This window comes from Salvelinus namaycush, chromosome 24 (assembly GCF_016432855.1).
Source record: "Salvelinus namaycush isolate Seneca chromosome 24, SaNama_1.0, whole genome shotgun sequence".
Taxonomy (NCBI): Eukaryota; Metazoa; Chordata; class Actinopteri; order Salmoniformes; family Salmonidae; genus Salvelinus; species Salvelinus namaycush.
This window is the reverse complement of record NC_052330.1, coordinates 13,752,774-13,773,863: the sequence shown is the minus strand read 5'-3', so window position 1 is coordinate 13,773,863 and position 21,090 is coordinate 13,752,774.

The following is a 21,090-nucleotide window of genomic DNA, read 5'->3' as shown; positions in this document are numbered from 1 at the left end:
TATGGAGTATTGTGTGTAGATTGATGAGGGAAAAAATACAATAATCCACTGTATGTAAAATGTCACACTTTTGCATCTCATGCTTGTTCAAAGTAGATAACAAACATACACCAGTGGGCAGCAAAGGTAGAAAAAAGGTCAGATCAGTCTACAAAAGAACACATTTTAACAGCAAGTGTCATTTTAAAATACAGTGTCAAGATGACCCAAGCTCATATTCAGCCCATTCCTTATTTAACAATGTCAAAATCAGAAATAACCCTCCTCCTTTTTTATGTGAGGAGAGATCCTGTCAAAGACGATATGAAAAAGTCAGATCTAGAACTAGCTTTCACAGAACAGTTTCATGAAAAGACATCATTCAGAAACGGTGTAGAAACTCAATGGAGTTGCCGAAGATTGTGGGGATCCTTTTTTTAGTATCCCATTGAATTATACATTAATGTGAGTAAAAATGTTAATACATTTTGGAATCAATGCCCTGGACTGTTAGCTATATCGCTTCAGTCCACATCTCTCTGTTGGGAAAACAGTGGTGTGCTCTTTGCTCTTTTTAAAAGGTAGAAATGTCAATCAACAGCAAGAGAAAATGTCAAAATGCGACTCCACATGAAATGAAATAAATGGCCACTTCGGTAATAAACATCAAGTCAAACTGGAGAGGGAAATCTCTTCGGTTCTGTCTCTTCTCTCCACTTCGGATGACCATGAGCAACAGTTTGACTTGATGTTTATTACCGAAGTGGCCATTTATTTCATTTAATTTATCAAGTGACAATTTCACAAGACAAATACACTGGTGTCTCGCTGACCACCACAGGGGGATTTGACACATAAACAGTTTTCAGTGTACCTCTACTGACATCCTATGGTCATTGATAGAATGCATGTAGTGTGTTTTGTGGAGGTGGTGAAATGATGTTGTTACTGCAGATAACTACACCAACTGCAATTAAACGATGTGGGGAAGGCGATCGTTCATTTATAATAGGTCAATTGAATTATCTGAAAGGAAATACCTGACAACAGTCCTGACTCGTGGCATACCATAATAGTCATTCTCAAAATGTATTTTTGCCTTTTGACTCCTTTTTTTTCAAGCTTACCAGCAGTTATTTGGGGGTCTTAGGAGCAAGGAAATCTATAGTACTGTTATAAGAGAGAAATGAGCGCTGTCCTTTACATCTCTAAGTGAGATCTTATGATCAATTCATTATCTCTGACTGCGATATGACAAATTAAACACATTTGGATTACTTACATGAAGACATCCATTCACATTTCTCCAAAGTCATACTGACAGTGCAACTGTGTAGTCATGGAACCTACACAGAAAAGTGTGGAATCAGGGTCACTTCTCACCTTTTGCTGCCCTAAGCGCGGGAAGATGTTTTAAGTAGAAGGTACTGACCAAGGAGTTGGGGGTTCTAACCCTTTCATTCTCGTTTCCCACTGTTAGGCTACATGTTTCTCACTCAACTTCGATCCGACCGCTCCCAAACACACATGCACCCAAACTCACATTAAGCCTAAAAAAAATGGCTGCCTTTGAAAAAAACGTATCTAACTGATGGGATACACAAACAGGACAAGCTAGATTCTTTGCCAAATCACAACAGCTTTATCACAAATTCAAAATGGACTGGTTGATTAAAGTAGGGAAATATGTTCCACCACGATCTGCAGTTTTGGAATAATATATGCATCATCTATTCATTTTGTTTTGCTAACTGTTAGTGTGCCTTTTAGATGAGGTTAACCCCCCCCCCCCCCCCCTAAATCTAGGCAGGTTCCAGACAGAAATTGACAATAAAAACATTGTTTTGATGAAGGCAAATTGTGTATTCATTAGTCTACAACTTTGTTTCATGTTTAGAGGAAGCCTGCCCATCATAACCAGTTTAAGCTCACAAATCAAACCCAGGGCAAAATAAAAAAAATCTGATGGTTAAAAAGGGAAGCATTTTAGCTTTCATATGCTGTTTAACTGTATGTATCAACTACCAATGTTAAACAAGCTACACCCTGTTAAAAGGGAGTAAACGGTGAACAGTTATATTGATGAGAAAGACGCACCTGTTTTGGTAGCGCAAGTCAAGGCTCAAATGGCGCTTGCAGTCCTTCATTTAGCAAATTAGGTAGGGTACCTTACAACTCAAGTAAGCCTAAGTTTTTGTTCCGTGTGGACAGAGAAGATAGGCCTAAACATTTGATTTAGTTGTCCAGTGTGCTACTGGCTCTAGTATGTTAGCTATCCAGTGTGTTTACAGTTTCATGAATTTGTCATGAGAAAATGGCTTGTGGAAAAAATAACTCCATCCCATAGTTTTACCATGTCACCACCACCCCTACTTTCCACAGCTATGCCCCCAACTTGCAGCAGAACATTTGAGTGCCCCCCCCAATTCTATTTTGCGTGGGGCGTAGAGAACAATTAGTTTAAAATACATTTTTCTGCAATTCTTCACATTTTGCCATGGGTTGGAGAGAAAACATGGCAATTTTATAATACTTTTCATGTAATTATACTCATTTTTTGCAGTTTTACAGCTAATTTCCTGCAATGACATATGCCATGTTAATATGATATCTGAGTGAGAATGACAAAAAAAAGATGTTGACTGACATAAGAGGAAAAACTGATGATACATGACCAAATTTAGAAATTGCACCTGGTATATTCTACTATTCTTACTCTCAGTAGTAAGTTGAGAAGACTACTGATTTCCCCCCCCCCCCCCAAAATGTTTTGCCTGGAACCGGCCCTGTGTGCAATACAGTCCTCTTCTCTGAATGACCTCCAGGGGGCACTCTCAATACATCTGCCTACCGACTGATGAACCTCAACAGGGACAATGTGAGCATTAGTAGCAACACTTTCCAGAATCACCTTCTCCTGTGAAGAACATCAATAGTGACAGAAAAGTGACAATGAGTCACATACAATCTTTGTTTGAATACTGAGAAGTAGATTGATTAACATTTATGGACTTCTTACTACCCTAATTGACTTAAAAGGTCACAATGGTACTGCAGCATTCTACATTCTGACGGAACACTCTGGGATGATGTCTAATGTTAAAGACAGTTGAGCTGATTTGAATGAAGTGATGTTGGCACATAAGAATGGCTGTTATTCACATCAGTTTGCCTTTGAGGACCAAAATGTTGTACGCCTCTTCAGATTGTTAAGATTCTCTCTTCCAAACATTTAAGTCCAGACAGCAAAAAAACAAAACATAAAAAAACACGTCATATCATATGAATCACAGCATATGTACATTTCTCCATTTCATTGTCACCTCAGGACAAGTGGGCTGCGGTTTCAGAGGCAGCGCCATGTAAATTTTTTACAAGCTTTATTCTTTGTCTCCTTGAACTCGGATTCAGAGGTTGCCTAGCAACAGTGACAGTAACAGCCGGGACAGCCTTGATCTTGTTGTTTAAACCATTAAAAATAGGTGATGGAAGGTGGTACCATGGTAACTAAAACAGAGCCACAGAGCTCAGGAGCAGGTGTCTCTGTTGGCACACTTCCAGCCTGAAAGGTGCCAGCGACACCCCTAACTAAGACACTCACCAATGATTTAGGCCTACCACAAATCACAAACAAACATGTTTTTACACATTATCAGCATTTAACCTTGCTCATAGGTGGTCAAGATTTTCAACTAAGGCAGTGGTGTGTCTTGTTTTTTTCGCAAAAGAAAATCCCCAAGATTGTGCATTCTACTGAATACAGTATAATAACCATTTGCATTTGGGTTGTTTCTCAAAGTGTAAAACACAGAGTGTATATGACTTCAATAATCCCAATGGCTTTCACCTGTGCCCTTGAAATCCAAGTTAGGGACTAAATCCCAGTACAAAGCTATATAAAGAAAGATGGGAAGACTCTATGGTAATTGTAACATTACAGAGGTAATCCAGTGGTCATATCTCAATTACATCAGGATATGTATGCTTAATGCAAAGGCAAATCATGCATTATAAATGGGTTTCATAGGAGCCGGAATAATTTGAGACGTGAAAGCAAAGCAATGGTTTACTCTGCCAAAAGAAGCAGATCATTGATGTGCTATACGTCCTTTTCATTGTCCCATTAACATGTAGAAATTGATATGGATTGTTTGCCTAAAGACAGCCATGCATTTCCACGTTCATCAATCAATCAATGGCCCATGAGGGATCTTCCGATGTCTCTCTTCTAAGCAATTCAAAACGATTGTGAATAATATCAGTGAGCTTGGCTGAAAGTCAAGCACATTTCCGAGGAGAGCTGGGTATTGGACCAAGCAGAGGTTTGCAGCAGACACTGCTGTGCTCAAAGAATTTATTCTACAATCAACTTCTACATGTGTGCGTGCTGCATGCGTGTGCCTGCGTGCAGAAGCGCAAATATTTGCATACGCATGTTGATGAGGGTAGAATGTGAACGTTTGATTAATTAGTTGTTAGGTTACAGTAAAACGCTGTCAAATAAGATCCAGTTGCAACTTGATGTTGTAAGTCTTGAGTGAAAAATCTCAATTGAATGTTTGATATTTGACATATTTTAAAGTATAACAGGTGGTAACATGGATAACTAGTGTTATCGGTACAACTTGATCCCTCTATCTCTTAGCATGTGGCAGATTTCTAGTTCCTCATTGATATAATTCGGTCCCAGGGACAACATATGTCGACAGATTAAGTTGCTGAGTAGCACCTGGCCAGTCTCTGTGGGTGAGGCGATACATGTGGCGGCGCCCACAGTTCCTATTACTCTGTGCTCTACAGGAAGTGCTGTAGGGAACCAAACACAAGGATGAGCTTCTCTTGTGGCCTAAACGGCCCTGAACGGCCAGCCCTCAATGGAGCCTCTTATCCAGCTGTGAGAGAGCCTATCCCCACAGGCCTGGACATAATACAGTAACTGCTCTGTGTGCCCAGGCTGTGGCCGCCAACTCAGCATTCTTATGCAGATGGGGGCTCAGCAGTTTGAATGGGCAGTGAACCCAGAGTGGGTCCAACACAGTGGGATCCCAGCAGCATGGCTTCTTCATTAAGCTGATCAAGAAAATGAACGCTTCACTTTTATCATGTCCCCAAGCCCCCCCCCCCCCCCCCCCCCCTTTTTCAATCATTATAAGCTATGCATCGCTACTGTACATGTAGTGACACATTCTATTGTGTGTAGGAGCTAAGAACAGTGAACACACAGCTAATTTACTTCATCTCACACATGGAATTGCATAAATATCTAATATCCTGAAGGCCATTTCTATGTCAGTGTTTGATAAGAATAGAACATACAGTATACTGTTTTTTAAATGTTTTATTATTAATTTGTCCCATTTGAAGGAAGTGTAGCGGAAATACCACAGAGGCTCATTGGACAATTTTGCAGTAAGACTCTAGGAAGAGGAGCCCATATTTCCACATGTCAATGTGCTGACTTGCAGCATGATGGAATGTTCCTATTTGGGCCACAGTGAAGCACCGCTCGAGAAGTGAAGTAGCCCTCCATTGAGGTTGAACACTGAAGGCTTTATCCTTGCGAGAAGTGCTTCACATTCCTGCTTCTTGGCACTGACACACATAATATTCTCCCTTTCTGATGACTCTTTTCTCCCAGGGTAATGTTTTAACTTATTGTCTTTGAAGTGATTTGTGATATTGCATTCACATGGTTATTTTCTTGGCCCGAGCAGTGGGCCAGCTGCGGATCTTCTCCTTGACTCTTACCTCTTGAGATATCGGATGACACACCAGCATGGACAGTGAAAGCTATGTTGTCTTCGCATTGTTCAACTGAAACCTGATACAGGTAGCAGCTCTCTGATCCTCCCTGGTTTGTCATCAAGATGGTATTTTGGTTTTCACACACCTGGGCTGGAAGTGTGACATAGTTTTATGAGAATGGATAGTTAGAATCAGTGTTATGTGGATATCACTTAACTATTTCATTATTTGTAGTGAAGAAATAGTAATAAAGAAGAGGGTTATGGGATTATTGACAAAACTGAGCAGCAAAGTTGAGTTTGAGTATAGCACATTTGCTTATAATTGGCTTGTGAATGGTGAACATTGTTTCAACAGTATTTCCTCATATCCTCAGTGCATAGAGAAATGTGAAACATCCCCTTAGTGGAGCAACACAATCAATACATTCTTTCTTCTGCGCTCTAAGCTAGCGTGGTGTGAACCAAGTAAAGCTTCCTATTGTCTCTCCCATTCAGCTCTCCATAGGTCAGGCTGGAGGGAAAATATGCATTATACGGAGACATGAAGGATCCCGCAACCAAAAAGACTCTCTTTTGTGCGGCTCCATCTTGAACTCTGCTCTGTGCAAAGAGCTGAAGTGTCATATTCAGCAGATTCACACAAATGCTTTATTCAGAGGAAGAAATACAAAACATACTGTAGGGCATTGTGTGTGGGACACAGATACTAAACTTAGACGAACAGCCTACAATGGTGATCTATTATCATGTTCCAGACTGAAACACTGCATTCAACTGGTAATTTAACTGGTAAATGAAGCCCTCGTTAGTCCAGCTTGTTCTACTGGGCCCTTTTACCTGGCAGTAGTCAGTTCAGTTAATTTGTGAGGACAAGCTGTGTGAATATCTCTCATTATCTGTTATCTCCTCTCGTGTTATCACTAGAATAGATAGTGAGACATCACAGCCTAACACTGCATTCAACATATCTTTAAAGACATGACCCGAAACTTTGGTGACTACTAAGTATTTTTAAAACCTCCCATATTTGTCAATGTGTAGTTTATACATACTCAGTCTATGAGCATAATCGCCGTTTAACCCCAAACAGCCACGAATTCCCTAGTTTGAAAGCGACTGTTTTTCTGGAAGCTTTGCTGCACCAATTTCCCCCACGTGGGCCAGCCCCTAGCAATTTGAGTTCTAGCCAATGAGCTTCAGCCCCTCATCATTTGAGTGACAGCTAGAAAGATGCACATACAGCAAGGTGAGAGAGAGCAGTGATCTGGTACACATATGGCACATGTGACCTAGTAGCAAATTACAAGGACCACTTATGGCTAGTCAGGCTACTTTCAGTAATACTGGATAAAAAGTATTCAAAAGTACCAGAGAATCTCTTTAACAGGTAAATGAAGCCCACTTGTCAGTCCAACTTGATCTACTAGGCTTCATATTAGATTGACCTGCCAACCGTGAGCTCAGTTCATTTGTGAGGACAACTTGAGTGAGTAGCTATCATTATCTGTTAGCTCCTGTCATGTTATCACTAGTAGAGATCGATGGTGACTAGGGAGATAATACACACCCAGGGGAAAGGGTGGGGGTGGAGTACCATGCCCTATTGTTGTGTTTCTGCATGTGATGAGATACATCATTCAGAGATCAGCATGCAAATACATACACTGCTCAAAAAAATAAAGGGAACACTTAAACAACACAATGTAACTCCAAGTCAATCACACTTCTGTGAAATCAAATTGTCCACTTAGGAAGCAACACTGATTGACAATAAATTTCACATGCTGTTGTGCAAATGGAATAGACAAAAGGTGGAAATTATAGGCAATTAGCAAGACACCCCCAATAAAAGAGTGTTTCTGCAGGTGGTGACCACAGACCACTTCTTAGTTCCTATGCTTCCTGGCTGATGTTTTGGTCACTTTTGAATGCTGGCGGTGCTCTCACTCTAGTGGTAGCATGAGACGGAGTCTACAACCCACAAAAGTGGCTCAGGTAGTGCAGCTCATCCAGGATGGCACATCAATGCGAGCTGTGGCAAGAAGGTTTGCTGTGTCTGTCAGCGTAGTGTCCAGAGCATGGAGGCGCTACCAGGAGACAGGCCAGTACATCAGGAGACGTGGAGGAGGCCGTAGGAGGGCAACAACCCAGCAGCAGGACCGCTACCTCCGCCTTTGAGCAGGAGGAGCACTGCCAGAGCCCTGCAAAATGACCTCCAGCAGGCCACAAATGTGCATGTGTCAGCATATGGTCTCACAAGGGCTCTGAGGATCTCATCTCGGTACCTAATGGCAGTCAGGCTACCTCTGGCGAGCACATGGAGGGCTGTGCGGCCCCACAAAGAAATGCCACCCCACACCATGACTGACCCACCGCCAAACCGGTCATGCTGGAGGATGTTGTAGGCAGCAGAACGTTCTCCACTGCGTCTCCAGACTCTGTCACATGTGCTCATGTGCTCAGTGTGAACCTGCTTTCATCTGTGAAGAGCACAGGGCGCCAGTGGCGAATTTGCCAATCTTGGTGTTCTCTGGCAAATGCCAAACGTCCTCCACGGTGTTGGGCTGTAAGCACAACCCCCACCTGTGGACGTCGGGCCCTCATACCACCCTCATGGAGTCTGTTTCTGACCGTTTGAGCAGACACATGCACATTTGTGGCCTGCTGGAGGTCATTTTGCAGGGCTCTGGCAGTGCTCCTCCTGCTCAAAGGCGGAGGTAGCGGTCCTGCTGCTGGGTTGTTGCCCTCCTACGGCCTCCTCCACGTCTCCTGATGTACTGGCCTGTCTCCTGGTAGCGCCTCAATGCTCTGGACACTACGCTGACAGACACAGCAAACCTTCTTGCCACAGCTCGCATTGATGTGTCATCCTGGATGAGCTGCACTACCTGAGCCACTTGTGTGGGTTGTAGACTCCGTCTCATGCTACCACTAGAGTGAGAGCACCGCCAGCATTCAAAAGTGACCAAAACATCAGCCAGGAAGCATAGGAACTAAGAAGTGGTCTGTGGTCACCACCTGCAGAAACACTCTTTTATTGGGGGTGTCTTGCTAATTGCCTATAATTTCCACCTTTTGTCTATTCCATTTGCACAACAGCATGTGAAATTTATTGTCAATCAGTGTTGCTTCCTAAGTGGACAGGTTGATTTCACAGAAGTGTGATTGACTTGGAGTTACATTGTGTTGTTTAAGTGTTCCCTTTATTTTTTTGAGCAGTGTATTTCCATCTCAGAATGAATCAAAACAAATACACAATGATTCAATGTCAGAATGCCAACAGCAAATCAATGAAAGAGTCCCAGTGAATGGCCAGTGAATCTTACGGAGGACAATAAGTAAGATTAATAGTAGGCATTACCCATCCCTGAGAGATTTAACATTTCACTGAAAAGTCTTTAACCTTTATGTTAGACAAGCTACGTTTTTCATCACTTGTACTACAGTTATTCTGACTGTCAACTGCTCGATAATGCTTTAAAGCATATTGATTTATTCACTGCTTGGTTGATAATAAATACTTTATCATTGATGTCTTATTGTTTTCCATGGTCCACTGACAGCTGGCAGCTATCCCTGAACAAATTAATACTATGCTGGCTACAATCTGACCAAAATCCAAGGTGAGTGCTTGCACCTACCCCAAACCCGGGTGCATGTTTTGGTTTTGCCCTAACACTAGCACTACACAGCTGATTCAAATAACCAACTCGTCATCAAGCTTTGATTATTTGAATCAGCTGTGTAGTGTTAGGGGAAAAAATCTAAATGTGTACCCAGATGGGGCCCCAGGACCGAGTTTGGGAAACCCTGCATTAGCTCCCGAGTGGAGCAGCGGTCTAAGGCGTTGCATCTCAGTGCTATAGGTGTCACTACAGAAACCCTGGTTTGAATCTAGGCTGTATCACAACCGGCCGTGATTGGGAGTCCCATAGGGCGGTGCACAATTGGCCCAGCGTCGTCCGGGTTTGACCGGTGTAGGCTGTCATTGTAAATAAGAATTTGTTCTTAACGAACTTGCCTAGTTAAATAAAGGTTAAATTATTATTATTTTTTTTAATCCTGAGAGGCACAAACGAGCCATTACCAGCTCTGATGATGGAGAGGGCTGTACATCACTGGGGACAGTAAGAGCCGGTTGATCAGTCGCTGCCAGTACCCCCCTAACCTTCCCCTCACATCCCATTTGTCTCCTACAGCTTTTACTGTTTGTGTTAGCACAATTACCCCTTTCAGGCAATCTCCACTTGAGGGTTAGATTTCATTTCATCAAAGCATTACTGTTTTATTTGGACTGAGGATGGCTTTATAATGAACTGGGATGAGATGGTTTCAGAGACTTACTTTTAGAGTGCTTCATCAACCCTGCCTGTGTGTCCTCAATCAATAAGCTGCATTCATAAACAGTCTCCAAGCAGCACAACTTGTTAAACTACACAGTGATTGTTGCTTTAATCCATTATGGAAAATAAGACACACCTGCATGTTGGTCAGCAGTGGGACATGACTGAGGGTCTGATAACTGACTGACTTGACTATTTGGTTGCAGCAAATGACCAAAGAATGCACTATGACATAGCCTACACATTTACGGATAGAATGGACAAACACTGACAGCAGGCTTCCAGCAAATGTTCGTACATATAAAATACCTGATTTCACTCAATGTATTTGAATTATATAGTAACTGGCAAGCCATTTTACATAATCATCTGTCCACTGTTCTGATGTTTTGTCTCAGACGTATATACGGCATCCTCAATATAAACTCTTGATGCTTGAGGATATCAGTTTTATCACATTAGAAGCTCTGCCACACGTACCCAAATTCAATCATAGCTGCCTGGCCATGTGTAATTAATATCTGATTAGACAGATGCACAGGACTGCAATCTCACTGAAGGAGAGAGGGAAGGAAGGAAGGGGTGAGAGAAGGAGAAGAAGACTGTAAGGGAGAAGGATGAGGCACCAGAGAGGATGAAAGCGGGAAAGGGAGAGGGGGAGAGGAAGAAAGAGGGAGAGGGGGAGAGGAAGAAAGCTGCGTGGTTGTACCACTTCCTTTCTCTTTCCCTGTACAACACACACACACACACACACACACACACACACACACACACACACACACACACACACACACACACTGCATAGATCTTTTTGGGGGGGAGGTTAGTGTGTATTGTTTTGTATTGTTAGGTATTACTGCACTGTTGGAGCTAGAAACATAAGCATTCCGCTGCACCTGCGATAACATCTACAAAACATGTGTGTACATGCGACCAATAAACTGTATTTGATTTGAAATTTGATTTGATTTGGATGAGTAACCCGGGTGGGGAGACGCACACACACTTCGATCCTCACCAGCCCTTTAAATGAGCCATCAGAGCTGGATCGGGCCGTGCCTTCTGGACCAGCCCCCTGCCTGCCTGTGCTGGGTGCCTGGCTTGCAGCTGTTGTGATATTGATGGAAGATCTGTCTGTTTCTCACTGAGATGAGGCTTTACACTCTCAGTTCCTTTCTATTCTTTTGATTATGAAAATTATCCACCATGTCACAAATAAGAGTAATTGCAATGAGACAGATAACATCATTAAAGATATCAATACCTATTTTTTTTAACGAGACCCAGTCTTCAGTGTCTTTACATTGTCTTCACTCTACCACACAGCAGCTACATTGCATGACTTACATTCAAAATAACTCTTGGCCCACTCAGGCGGAACATAGTGGGGAATAAACACATATCCTCATCCCAGTAGCTAGTATTCTATTTTGGTAGCAACATTTTACGGCTAAATAAATACTGAAATGATTGTTGTTGTTGTAAACACCTGAAATGACTTTTCATTGTGTACAATGTTGCTGCTAACCAAAACCCTATCTAACCTGTTTAACACCATACCGTAGCAGTATGACCTGTCCAGATGAAGGCAGTCAGTGAAGTGTGAAGCATTTGAAAAGTGTGTTTGACTGACCTACTTTGTTATTTATTCCTGTCTGTAAGTGCTGAACAGTGTTCATTTTCCAGAGAACAGCATGCCAGGTTTCTGGACACAGCAGGGGTATGATATATGAAATTACCCAGTTTTTGCCATTTCACTTTTACATTTGGTGGTACAGGCCCTCATTTCAATTAATTTCATTTCATTTCATTGCCTTTACAAGCACTAGCCTACTTAACATTGCATGACAAATATCTCTCTCTCCCCCTCCCTCCTCTCCCTCTCTCATTCGCTCTCTCTCTCCCTCCATCTCTCTCATCTCATCTCTATTGCTCAGACTCTGCCGCCTCTCCTTCTCCCTTTCTCCCGATCAAGGAAAAGGTCTTATTTAACAGTTCTAATGAGAGGTGTGGCCATGGAGTCAACATTAAATCTTGTGGTGTGGTGACAAGTTAAACAATTACCAAATTGCTCCCAATCAGGATCTGATGGGCATGTAATGTAATGTGCGTGGGGGGAGGCACATTACTGTAAATAATGTCATTGGTTAATAGGAAAAGTGGCCATATAATGAGGTGTAGGAATTATGGTCAACTCTGACCCTCAATGTCTGAGTTATTCATTTGATGTAAAAACTGATCATTCAGTACTGAAAGCCTTGTCTGAAGGTTTAGAGCTAATGGGTTCCTACTTATTTGTGTCTTGTCGTCACAGGTGACCACAGAAAACAATTGCATGGTGTGAAAGGAGGTGTGTCTTCTCTACATTGGGCAGAATGGTAACTGATAGGAATATTAATGCAATCTCCACATTTAATTCCAGTGTCAATCAGGTGGGAAACATTTGGAGTGCATTGTTGGTAATAGCTTTCACCGTTGGGAGCAATACATGGCTACCTTTTTCATGCTATCTACAGATGTGACACATGTACCCATGATTGCCATGTTTAGTCTCATAACTGTGGCTCAAAAGTACTTTACATTGTATGGTCGTAACTAAACCCATGCTTCACTAATGTATGGCACCCATGTTTCACTAATGTATGGCACCATATTTTCAAAAGAATGCATCCACAAGGAAAATAGAAATATCATGCCAAGCTTAGGTCCCTGACAAAAAGATGAGGATTCTTTTTTTATGTGTACACTGAGCGAATACAAATAACTTGATTTGGACTTGTGGCCCGCACATTCCATTCTCTGCAGCCACTGTGTGAGTGCCCATTTTAGTTGGTGAGAGCACACAAGTGGAGAGACTATAGTTATACAACCCTATTGTCGATTACTATTCTCCAAATCCCAAGTTTAACCACTGCCCCAGAAGCAGGCACGCCAGTTCTCTAAACTGCATATTTCACTCACCATACCTATTCATCTGGTTACAGGGCATAGATGGTGGTTAAACAATAGCTAGGTACACTGTAGAATAGATTGTGGTTGTCAAAGTTAGAGGCCGTATTTGGACAGGCGTTTTACACTGAGGGTATTGAATTGAAGATGAGAGATTGAGGCCAATCTCTGCCAACAGGTTCTAGTTCGTTAGCACTACAGCAGGGGTTCCCAAACCTTTTTGGCCCACAACCCCATTTTTATATCTGAAAATTCTGGTGACCCCAACCTTGTGAAAAATAATGATGTAGTTAACAGCCAATGCTTACTTTTTTAATTGGGGCTATGGCAGTCAATTGCAAAACATTCAAATAATACTTCTGGTTGTATTCTCAACTCACCATTATATACTTTTAATGTGGGGCTATGACATCCTTTCGTATCTCACCACCACTAATGAGATGGGTGTGCTTGATGCATGTCGCGTCGGAGCTTCTCAAAGTCAGGGGGTATGGTCAACAGTGCGCACCTCATGTCTCCTGTCACATCTAACCTGGATCGATATTTGGTTTTAATGCAGACAAGAGCACTGAATCAGCGTACCATGAGTTTTAATCCTCTGAGGGAGATGACACAGTATTTCCTTTGAGTCAGGAACCAAAACTCCTCCATAGTGACCTGTGAATGCGTTGTCTGCAGCATTCGGGCACATGACAGCTCGATCAGCTGTTTGATTTCACTTACTGGCATGTCAACTGAGCCAGGATCACAGTCAAATGGATTTCACTGATTCTGTATAATTTTGTTGTATTTCCCCTGCATGCTTGCATTCAGTTTGTTCAGTTTCCCAAATATGTCTGTTACATAGGCAAGGAGACACATTTTCTTCACATTACACAGAAAGTCAACCAAGTCATTTTTATTTATTTTTTTACATTCATTGCAAAGGACAACAGTTCCACTCTCAATTCGAAAAATCTTTCCCCTCAATAACCACCAAACCTCGGTGTGAAGCAGAACATTGTCATGCTCATATCTCTCTGATCTCCACATAGTTGTGTGAACAGGCGTGCGCAATGTCGTTTACAATCAAAGTTACCTGCTGCGCTCAGCTCTTTTGCCGCCAGTTGCTCTCGGTGTATCCATTATAACTCAGTGGATGTGTCATACATTGTATCCATATGGCAGAGGGAGACACATTCATAACTAGAGTGCAGAGACCTGCCCGCCGTCCTGTGATAGATGGAGCCCCATCTGTGTAAAAGACCACCATTTGATCCCATGGAATCTGTTTTCATCAATATAGCCACACAGCACACTGAACATCCCCTGTGCTGTTTCATGCTCGGGGATCGTGAGACAACAATATGTCCTCCTGAATAACATCCCCCGACATATAGCGGACAAAATTCAAAGCCTCTCGGCCCTCACAGCTAATGTCCATTCGGAGAACATAAGGTGGGAAGTTTTTGAGTTGTTCAGTCAGAGTTTCTTCTTGATTGCTAGCTATAGCACCAATTCTTAGTTTCACATCTGAAAAAGGTATTGATGTGTGCTTCTGCCTCCCGAAACATTGTTTAAACCATATCAAAATCATAACATCAATATCATAATAATTTTAATTTTGATTTTAAAGTTAACCACATTACAATGATTTTGAGAGACAAAGACGATATTATAATATTATAATAATATTTTTTTTACCCTGATTTTGGAAATTCTCCCGCAAATCCATTTTCATATCAGGCGACCCTAGATGGGCCGCGACTCCTAGTTTGGGAACCACTGGACTACAGCATGCCAGTTTGATACAAGATAAGACATTAGATGGCAATGCAATTGTGAAAAGATTGCTGTAGGCTATACATTGTTATGCAGTTAGATAATGTGTAAGAATATTACTGTGCCAAGCATTGATCAGTTCCATGACTTAACATTTCTGCCAAATACATTTAGGAATCGTAATTAAGCAACTGCTAAACTATGGTCTTCATCGTAGTAAAAACTGCTCTCTCACTGAAGCAGAAAAACATGCATACACCTTTACATCTATACCATATGGCTCCTGCCGTATTCATCGACCTGGCCAAGGCTTTCGACTCTGTCAATCCGCACATTCTTATTGGCAGACTCGACAGCCTTGGTTTCTCATATGATTGCCTCGCCTGGTTCACCAACTACTACTCTGATAGAGTTCAGTGTGTCAAATCGGAGGGCCTGTTGTCCGGACCTCTGGCAGTCTCTCTGGGGGTGCCACAGGGTTCAATTCTCGGGCCGACTCTCTTCTCTGTATACATCAATGATGTTGCTCTTGCTGCTGGTGATTCTCTGATCCACCTCTACGCAGACGAAACCATTCTGTATACTTCTGGCCCCTCTTTGGACACTGTGTTAACTAACCTCCAGACGAGCTTCAATGCCATACAACTCTCCTTCCATGGCCTCCAACTGCTCTTAAACGCAAGTAAAACTAAATGCATGCTATTCAATAGATCACTGCCCGCACCTGCCCGCCCGTACAGCATCACTACTCTGGACGGCTCTGACTTAGAATACGTGGACAACTACAAATACCTAGGTGTCTGGTTAGTGTAACGGTTGTTCTCCTCCTCTTCGTCCGAAGAGGAGGAGTAGGGATTGGACCAAAGCGCAGCATTGTGATATGACATAATGATATTTATTAAAGTAAAAACGAAACACGAAAATACTTCAACAAACTACAAAACAAATAAACGATGTAGACAGACCTGAACTAGAGAACTTACATAAACACGAAGAACGCATGAACAGGTACAGACTAAACAAACGAACGAACAAACGAACGAAACAGTCCCGTGTGGTGCACAGACACAAACACGGAAGACAACCACCCACAAACAAACAGTGTGAACAACCTACCTTAATATGGTTCTCAATCAGAGGAAACGTAAAACACCTGTCCCTGATTGAGAACCATATCAGGCTAAATGACAATGAACCTAAACATAGAAACACATAACATAGAATGCCCACCCCAACTCACGCCCTGACCAACTAAACACAAAAACAAGAGAAACAGGTCAGGAACGTGACAGTTAGACTGTAAACTCTCCTTCCAGACTCACATTAAGCATCTCCAATCCAAAATTAAATCTAGAATCGGCTTCCTATATCGCAACAAAGCATCCTTCACTCATGCTGCCAAACATACCCTCGTAAAACTGACCATCCTACCGATCCTCAACTTCGGCGATGTCATCTATAAAATAGCCTCCAACACTCTACTCAACAAATTGGATGCAGTCTATCACAGTGCCATCCGTTTTGTCACCAACGCACCATATACTACCCACCACTGCGACCTGTATGCTCTTTTTGGTTGGCCCTCGCTTCATACTCGTCGCCAAACCACTGGCTACAGGTTATCTACAAGTCTCTGCTAGGTAAAGCCCCGCCTTATCTCAGCTCACTGGTCACCATAGCAGCACCCACCCGTAGCACGCGCTCCAGCAGGTATATCTCACTGGTCACCCCCAAAGCCAATTCCTCCTTTGGTCGCCTTTCCTTCCAGTTCTCTGCTGCCAATGACTGGAACGAACTGCAAAAATTACTGAAGCTGGAGACTCATATCTCCCTCACTAGCTTTAAGCACCAGCTGTCAGAGCAGCTCACAGATCACTGCACCTGTACATAGCCCATCTGTAAACAGCCCATCTATCTAGCTCATCCCCATATTGTATTTATTTATTTATCTTGCTCCTTTGCACCCCAGTATCTCTACTTGCACATTCATCTTCTGCACATCTACCATTCCAGTGTTTAATTGCTATATTGTAATTACTTCGCCACCATGGCCTATTTATTGCCTTAACTCCCCTATCTTACCTCATTTGCACTCACTGTATATAGACTTTTTGTTTTCTTTTTTCTACTGTATTATTGACTGTATGTTTTGTTTATTCCATGTGTAACTCTGTGTTGTTGTATGTGTCGAATTGCTATGCTTTATCTTGGCCAGGTCGCAGTTGCAAATGAGAACTTGTTCTCAACTAGCCTACCTGGTTAAATAAAGGTGAAATAAAAATTTAATATAAAGTCTCCAAACTATCTGTACATGATGTACCAAGCGTATAGGCTAACATGTCCACAACATGTCAAGAGTATACAATAAAGTCAACACTTGAAAAATACATGCTATGGATGTTACTTTCTTCTTCTATGTTACTTCCCCACTGGTAATTCTGTGCAATTGACCAAAACATCAATGCCATTTAGCTGATTACAACATTGATAAGCTTTGTCATCTTTGACCATAAGCCACTGATAGCTGGTCTGTAACTGGACACATCTCAATAGTAGACCAGACCAGACGTTCACTTGCTTTGATAACAGATGGTTTATAGACCTAGTAGGGGTCGCAATCTCTGTTATGCTGCAAAAGGAGATTCAGCCTTCTGTTTGTGTATTATATGACATGCCACTCCTAAATGCTCGAATCACATTATCACAAACAGAAATATAAGCAAAGAACATGACAGCAAATATGTGGACGTCTTCATTTTCGCTGGAGTTGAAATCAATCCACTGATGAAGATAACCTTAGAAAGATCATTTTCAAAACTCCACCATTTTTTTATGCAATAAATGCCACACAAATATGTTCAATTTCTGTATCATGATGACTACTGCTCAGCCTATTCCCTCCCCTGTTGTCTGAAATAAATCTAATTGCCTTGATTTCATAGATTTTAATGTCATAGTAAATTAATGTTCTTTCTCCACGGTGAATACCATATGTCATAGCAGCTGTCTGACCCAAACACAGTGAGTGGCAGACCAAGCTCTTTGAACCAATAGGCTTTGTCCAGGCCAGGAGATGTTGGCTCAGTCCTTTTGTTCAAGTGTCCTGCATCTGAGCAGTTCAGCCTTAAAGAGACACATGTTTCTGACAGGCTGTTTTCACTTGATTCCAAATCCAAATCATGTGTAGTAAGACAGAAAACATTTAATCATAATGGGTTTCAGCCTAAAAGCAGATCAGATGCTCATATACTGTCATTCTAAATTGTAAATTTGGGTAATAAAAAACAATGGCAATAGCATTATGCATAAATCTAACTATATTTTAGACCATATGTTGTCTACTGCACAGCCATCAGTGATATCATGTGTGTTAAAGCACTATTGAATCATCTGCAGTGGTACACATCCAACCCAATGACTCAGACACAGACACAGGGCCAACACTACACTAGCTGCTAATCGCTGGATGAGCACTGCATTAAAACATGGCTTTTCAAGAAGAAATGAGAGAACTGTTGCTCACAGGGGGAGTCATCCCCAAGGCATGCTGCTATTGCTGAAGTAAATCAGCCTCAATGTCAGTTCGGGGATAGACATATCTGAACAACAAAGGAGACCGGCCCCAGAATAACACACAACTCAAAGACAGGGATCTCTACATGTTGTTTTTCAAGCAAAATTGAAATTATATAGACTTTGACACATCCTCCAAATCTCAGGAGACATTTAACATGTGCTTCTAAAACAAATATGTACAGGCTATCTGGTTTCTATTTTGTTTCAATAGTATATGCTTTTGGTAATAATTACCTGAATTCAGTGTGGTTTTCCCAAACCTAGCCAATCTCTGAGATAAATGACATCTCAAGACTGTTCTGCCATCCTATTGAATTGTACACTTAATCGGTTAGCCTATGGGCAGACTAAGACTGTGGTGCCTGCTTACCTACAACAATTAGTATTCAGCCTGTCAATACCACATGCATTCATTTTTTTAAATTCAGAAAACAGCTGAAAGTCTAAAGAGAATCAATGTTTCTGCTCCCTCACAATGATTCATCTTCAGTATTAAAATGTCAGTTACCACTCCACATCTTGTTTGCATAGTTAGTATACATGTGTTAGTGTTGGGTATAACATTACTTCCATAGCCATGAACACAAGGGACTGCCTGTGTCCAAGAGAACCATCACATAAGGTTCAGTCAAACAACAGGTCATGTCAGATCAGTCATTTAGGGATAAGGGTCAAAGGTCATAGCAAATTCTCTCTTTCTCCCTTTCCCTCTCTTTATACCCCCCTCTCTCTCCCCGTTCTCCCTCTCTCTCTCCCTCTCTCTCTCTCTCCCTGTCTCTTGTTCGACTTTCAACCACAGTCTATATTATAACCTCCTGATGAACCCTACACTTTCCTGCTATGAGTAACTCTGACAATGGATTGGCAGGAAACACTACGGAGGATTCAGCTACATCCTGTATCATATACTCTACATCTACCTAATCAACACATCCTGGCTGCCAGGAATTTTCCATTCAGATATGACCAACGCCTCTGTGAGAATAGGCAGGTCCAACTATGCAAATGATGGAGCAATCAATGAATATCTCTACCAACACAAACTTGAGTTCACCGCTTCGGTCTCATTGCTGATTCAACACCTTACAGTATGTTTGGTGACCAGTGTCATTTATCAGTGTGGGTTGCGTTTGATTGAACCAATAATGTGTCATCAGATAAAATTACCATGAGATTTAGATGGCTGTAATTCCCATATCCAGATGAAGGGAGGAAAAAGCTCCACATCTCATTCTAGCTCACTGTAGGTAATTAGAAAGCATACAGCTGAAATGCACACAGACAGTACATTTGCTGCAGCTCCCCAGGCACTGAATCATTAGTTACCACTATTCAATAACTAAACAAGCCATTGTTGTGTGAGCCACTGGTCTTTAGATGTTGACATTGTGTGTTGATACAGTTTTGATTTGTATAAATGGAACGTTAGATATTGCTACTGTACACAGAAGTTGTAAAAGTGGTGTTTACAGACAAAGTGGCATCATTCAGAGTAACATAATGAATGTTTTCCCCTAATTTGTGCAGTCCATTGTGATGTTGCAATAAACCATGCACAGTGCATATACCAAATAATCAGTGTCAGGAGTTTTTCCTGGTCAGGTCTGGTGGTCAGGAAAACTCCTGACACTACCTGAAGCATATCAATCACCTATGACTAAGAAATGGTTGATGGCCTGGCTGTTCTATTGAGAACATTCTTCACAATGCTACTGTATGAGTAGCTCAATATACACTCAGTGTCCAGTTTATTAGGTACAACCATCTAGTACCAGGTCGTACCCCCCTTTGCCTCCAGAACAGCCTGAATTCTTCAGGGCATAGAAACGTTGCTCAATTGGTATCAACGGACATAACGTACGCCAGGAAAACATTCCCCACACCATTACACAACCACCACCAACCAGCCTGTACCATTGACACCAGGCAGGATGGGGCCATGGACTCATGCTGCTTACGCCAAATCCTGACATGCCATTAGCATGACGCAACAGGAACCGGGATTCGTCGGACAGCGTGATGTTTTTCCACTCCTCAATTGTCCAGTGTTGATGACCGCGTGCCACTGGAGCCGCTTCTTCTTGTTTTTAGCTGATAGGAGTGGAACCCGGTGTGGTCGTCTGCTGCAATAGCCCATCTGTGACAAGGACTGAGATGCCGTTTTGCACACCACTGTTGTACTGCACCGTTATTTGCCTGTTTGTGGCCCGCTTGTTATACAATTCTTGCCATTCTCCTTCGACATCTCATCAACAAGCAGTTCTCGCCCCCAGGACTGCCACTGACTAGAATTGTTTTGTTTGTCGCACCATTCTCGGTAAACCCTAGACACTGTCATGCCCAGGAGGCCAGACGTTTCTGAGATAGTGGAACGCTGCGCGTCTGGTGATCATACCACGCTCAAAGTCACAGGTCACTCGTTTTGCCCATACATTCAATCGAACAGTAACTGAATGCTTCAATGCCTGCTTTATTTAGCCAGCCATGGCCACGTGACTCACTGTCTGTAGGAGCGAACCATTTTCGTGAACGGGGTGGTGTACCTAACAAACTGGCCTCTGAGTGTAACCACATGCACAGAAACAGCATATACAGGTGTATGATCTTAATTTGATCACTCTTTTGTTGCTGAGAATTGCAGATGAGCTTTGATTTACATAAATTCATTGAAAACGTATACTAACACACGGTTATACAGTATCACACAGAATTGCACTTTTCATGTAGCCTACCTT